We start from the raw sequence: 6022 nt of genomic DNA, 5'->3' as shown, positions 1-6022 counted from the left end.
GCTATCAGTGCTGCTTGTTTAGGAAAGAATAATTGGACTGTCATCACTATCTACTTTTCACAGGCAGAAACATCAAGTTCAGTTAAGAAAAAAGGGTTTGTTTGCTGCAAGCCTATTACTCTGTTTCTGTATACTTTCTCATAAAGACAAAGATACCATTCCATGAAAAAAGTGATACTCAGTTTCAATAACTATATGAATGCATCTTTTTGTATTTATTGAACTCAATTGTGGTTGGATATCATTATCATCAAAAATGAATTGCAATTCTCCAAAATGTCAGAAATAATTTAACAGGTAATGGTGTTTCTTTATACGTGTGATCCATGAGCTGAATATGAAATCAAATAAAAATCAGTGACTGAGTGTCTTGCAAGTTTAGAATTTAGCTGTGCAAAAACCTTATTCTTATAGACTAGTGTCATCGCACCTTACAATATGCAATGCATAATCTCTTCAGAATATATCCATGGGCTCTTTAGGAAAGTGTGAGGTTTTCATATTTGAAACAAATGTTTTTCTTCATATTTAAGACAACATAAATAATATGCCTGGTCAATAAAATAACCTAAAACCATTTGGCAGACTATATAACAAAAGAGACTATATAACAATACATGTATTATACAATACATGTATAATAAACTTGAACATGAGTTGCATGTCAAGACAGCTGTCTTTACAGAATTAACTAAACAAAGCATCCCATCAGTTTAAAAAATCCATTTACCTTTACCTATCAAATCAAAAAATAGGTATCCATCTCCCACCTTCTTATCCAGAGCAGGTATTTTGTGTCAGAAGCCTGATATCTGGTGACTGAATGGATCCATCTGTGCAATAGGACAGAAGTGGTTCTCCATTGCCCTTTCTTGGTCTTCTTTTACTTTCCAGTTTAGCCTGTGGCCTTGAAATCTCTGGGTGGTTCCGTACATCCAAGTCTGACCCAGCTGAGTATCAGAGTCCAGACAAGGAAGATCGGCCGTTGCCACCTGCCAAGTCATAAATATTCTCAAACTGCCAAAGGGGGAAATGAAAGAATAAGAGCTCTTCAGTGCCCTTAACAGCACAATTTCTATGGTCTACAAGAGACATCTAAATTTCTGTGTATGTACTGTACAAAACAGCTCTGGCTGCATAGATCGGTCAACTAAAAAGTAAGGAAGAGCAGAGATGACTAAATCCAGCATCTTCTCTCTGTCCAAAACAGCTGATCCATGTCCTTAGATCCTGTACTGTAGTGTGTTTGCAGGGTTCTCCTTTGAGCTTGCTTCCATATGAATTGAATACTACTATAATATGGATGCTAAACATTAAGGTTAGGCAATACAGCTTATTCTTTAAATAATAGATTCCAGCTGTTTTCTATAACCTTTAGTTTCATGTGATCTTATGCAATATGAGCAATTATCCTTGTATGTTTCCATGTAGGCATATTTAAAAGGGGCAAAGGCACTTTTTCCTGCAATTTGTGTCATCTTTGTGGCAGCTTGGCTTTTCATGATTACCATTAGACTACTGTCTTCCTATCCCACTTGACATCACAGAAGGAGGGGGTTGTAAGTCAAACCCTAACCCTAACCCAGATCCTACATCATTCTGGTTCTATAGCAGTGTTTTTCAAACATGGCAACTTTAAGATGTGTGGACTTCAACTCCCAGAATGCTGGCTGGGGAATTCTGGGAGTTGAAATCCACACATTTTAAAGTTGCCAAGTTTGAAAAATACTGTTCTATAGCATAGCCATTGGAAATGTTATGTAGTACTATACTTTATTGATTAGTCATTTGACCATATCAAAACATAGGCATTAGCCAGAGTAAGATACAATAAAATGGAGTGAAGTGAGATACAGTAAAATAGGATAAAACAGACTACAGTGAGATAAAATACATAAATGTAGTAAGGTAAGATAGAGTAAGGATAAAAAGTAGGATAAAATAGTATAAGATAAAATAGAGTGCAGAGATATATACTATAATAAAATAAATATTAAAATTAGAAAGGAGTATGTGTTTAGGTGAATTCATCACCTTTGCATGCAACCCTGATGTGTTCTATAAAACGTGTTCTGTGTTAGACAGCCCTAACTATAAATCTGACAGTTCTAATGGCTATATATTTGTTTGTGCCCTGAAGGAAATAAGATAATCTTTTGTTAAAGTCCCAATGTATAGTTCTGTCAAGTACTGTCTGTAAGTATTGAGCTCTTATTGAAACATATAATTGACAGTTGAACAGGACACGTGCAATGTCTTCTATTTCTAATGCTCCACAAATACATATTCTCTCAGGTTATAGCACTTGGTGGAATCGTTCATATTTGACCATAGAATCTAGCTGCTTGAATCTTGCTCTGGTAAGAGCTGTCCTATGGTATTGAGTCAAACCCATTGTCAAGTATTTTTTCTGTTTGGAAGGACATTTTATTTTTGGCCAGCCATTTCAATGACCTGATGTTTGCAAGTGACTCAAGATCAGTTTGAGCATTAACATCCAGAACTCTTTGTTTGAATATTGCTTTGGCCTGAATGGCTGAGAATAGACTATCACTTGCTTGCTGATAGAGAGAAGAGGTGTTACAAAAAAAGTGGGATGTCAAAGAGATAATACCTTCCCCCTGTTTTGACATTGGCTCCATCCACCACCTGTATCAGCCTTGTCCACCATGCGGTCCCCATACATTTCTTCTTTCACAAAGGAATGCAATTCTTGATATCATCACAGTTTATCCATCCCCAATCTAGATATTGACTCAGAATGGACAAATCACATCTGCTTTGCCGTTTGCATTATTTATTTATTCCTTTATTTATTTAATAAACTGGCTGACTGCATTACTTATTTATTTATCCCAACTGTGAATGGTATACATAATGCAGTTAAAAATAGAATAATACAGAGACTGTGCAAAACAAACTCCCAGAAAAAGAATGCCCTCGCCACCAAAACTTAGTAGGGCAATATTACCTTTTCTTGTTTCTTCTCCAAGAAACCAGTTTCTAACACATTTTTTTTCCTGAACATAAATTTCTGCAATGTAGGATTTTAAAAGATTGGAGCGGGGCAGGGGGGAAGGTGCTGCTGCTGATTTTGGCTGATTGATTCTCTTCATTGTTGATGTCTATGCTTGGGAGTCTATTTTGACAGATCTCAAAAATCTGCTCTCAGAAATATGTGACAAAATTTCATACCCACCCACCCCTATCATACTATTCTTTTACAGTGTGTCAGCCCTGTAAGGTAGACCAGACTAAGAAACAGACACTGTGTAGGCCTAAAGCTACTTTTATTAGAACAACTATATTCATGTGAATTGGGAGAGAGCGCGCTGTCTGAGGCATGTTCGTAAATCTCTTTCTTGGTATGGTCTCAAGCCTTGCTTATCTGATCATTGTCTTGGTAATGGAGCTTCCTTCTGTTCTTCAAGTCCATCCTCTTTATCCTCTACACAGTGTAAGAAATAGTATGCAAAACTCAGAAAAGGAGTTAGAAATAAGCAAACCAATTATGGACATGAGGTAAGAAAAAAGACCACTAGATCTGTTACTAAATGTATGTTCAACAGTCTTTCAAAAGACCAGTAAACCTGTCTGTTTTCAAAAAAGGAGAGGTAGTCAGAGCAGCCAGTCATGCTGAATAGGAGAAAAGATATATTGATGGTTCTGCCTCACATCAGCGCATTAAAGGTTTTCTGCTGATGGGGGAGTTTTACACAGCAGTGCTTTCTACTGTTTTTATTACTTTGGGAGGAAGGCAGTGTCATTCTGCATTAATGTCATTTTGCATATTCCATGGGATACTGCCAGGTGCTACCATTCACCGCCAGAACTGCCATTTCCTTGCAGCATTTATTGATTGGGATATTTGGGAGCTGGGTGAAATTGGCACAAGTTCTGCCAGTTTCCTCTTTTAGTTCAAGTGACAGAAAGACTGGTATATAGGTAGTCCTCACTTATGGACCATTCATTCAGTGACCGTTCAAAGTTATGACAGTGCTGAAAAAATAGCTTTACAGCCCATTTATGATCATTTATGACCTTCACAGCCTCCCTCAGTCATGTGATTGCCATTACAGTTAGTATGCATTGTCCTGTGCCTGATCTGTGTTTTTTTCTCCCCCCCCCCCCCCGCCTTGCATTGTAAAGAGATTGGAGAGAAAGGGATTGCAAGAGAATAAGCTGCTTGCTCTTTTACACATCAAAAGCAATGCGATCCCACTGGCAGCCCAGGGCTGGGAGCCACAGGCATGTATGCAAACAACTTACAGTACTCTCTTGAAATCTCTTTCTCTCCAATCTCTCTGCTCTGTGGGGGGGGGGGGAGAAAAAATGCAAGCAATTTCTGTAGACAATCTCTCCTTCTCCTTTGCCTGAACCTTTCCCTCCCCCTCTCCACAAAGCAAAGAGATTGGAGAGGGATTTCAAGATTTTTGTTCTTCTACACATCGAAAGCAATGCGAATGCGCAGGCAGCAAGAAAGGGTCAGGCAAAGGGAAGATCGCCTACAGAAATCACTTGCTTTTTCTCTCCCCCCTCCCCCTTACAGAGTGGAGAGATTGGAGAAAAGGGATTTCAAGAGAGTAAGCTGTTCGCATAGCACACCTGTGGCTCCCAGCCCGGGGCTGTGGTGTGATTGCATAGCTTTCAATGTGTACAAGACAGTAAGCAGGCACCTGGGCATTCCAAAGAACAGGGGAGTGGTTAGGAAGCAAACAAAAGCCTAATTGCTAAAATGTATAAACTTTTATTGAAATTTGAAACAGAAGAAGAAGAAGTGAAAGAATGTATGATAAAGTGGGCTAAAATTTGGTTATAATATACAGATGGAACAATGGGAAAATAGGTGCCTGAAAATAATTAAATGTACACTAAGTTATAATTTTAAAGAGGATTTTTATAAAATGATGTACCCTTGGTATATGTCACCAGAGAATTTGTCTAGAATGTATAAAGGCACTTCAAATTTATGTTAGAAATGTGAACAACAAGAAGGAACATGTTATCATTTGGTGGATGTGTCAAAAAATTAGAAAATTCTGGATTCAAATACATACACTGATTCAGAGGATTTTAAAGATTAATATACAGCTGAGACCAGAGGTTTTTCTTTTGGGATCAATGGACAAACAGTTGGAAAAATGTTATGGGACTTTGTTTTTGTACATGATAGCTGCAGCGAGACTATTGTATGCATAAAGATGGAAAGATTAGGCACTACTCACAATGGAGGAATGGTTGGTGAAGATGATGGAACTTGTTGAGATAGTTAAATGGATTTCTTTGATCAGAGAAAAGACAATATCTACATTTATTGCTGACTGGAAATCCCTCATGGACTTTTTGCATGAAAGAGAAAAAAATGAACTTATGATTTATGGTTTTGATGATTAGACAGGATAGATTATAGGAAGGGAGTTATGTTGTAACCATAGAGGAAGAGGTAAATTTATAATTTTACTTATAACTGTGTGAAGAAGACCAGAAGTTACTTCTTCATATCTTTTTTCTTTCTTTTCTATTTTTCTTTTCTTTTTTCCTTTCTTGCACTTTCAGCTGTTTCTTTCTTTTTCTTTTCTTTTTCTTACTTTATATTAGTTTTTATTAGTTTTTATCTTCCTTTTAAAAAATATTTAATAAAAATTATATAAAACAAAACAAAACAAAGGAGGCAAACAAAAGCCGAGGATGTGAAACTGAGTAGTCTTGTCTGTTTCTAGCTGGAAAGCACAGTTGCAGTCACGTGGTTTCCCACTTTGCGACTGCTTTGCTTAGTGGCAGAGTTGCTGGTCCCAATTAGAGTCATTAAGCGAGGACTACCTGTACACAGTTATCAATATCCTGGCCTCTCAAGTCTCATAACCGTCAAAAACAGCCAGCTGACAGGTTATGTGGGAGTGGATGAACCATGATGAAGTGGAAAGGAATTCTTCAATATGCTATGTGAGCTCCTGACTGTCTACAGCTCCCTCCTGCACACTCCTTGACACTCCTCCTTCAACCCATTGGTGCGTCAGCTGAG

The sequence above is a fragment of the Python bivittatus genome, unplaced genomic scaffold, assembly GCF_059951505.1.
Source record: "Python bivittatus isolate LINGU-HERP-01145 unplaced genomic scaffold, Pbiv_v1 ctg000020_np1212, whole genome shotgun sequence".
NCBI lineage: Eukaryota > Metazoa > Chordata > Lepidosauria > Squamata > Pythonidae > Python > Python bivittatus.
The sequence above is the reverse complement of the archived record's forward strand: the minus strand, read 5'-3'. Positions refer to the sequence as shown.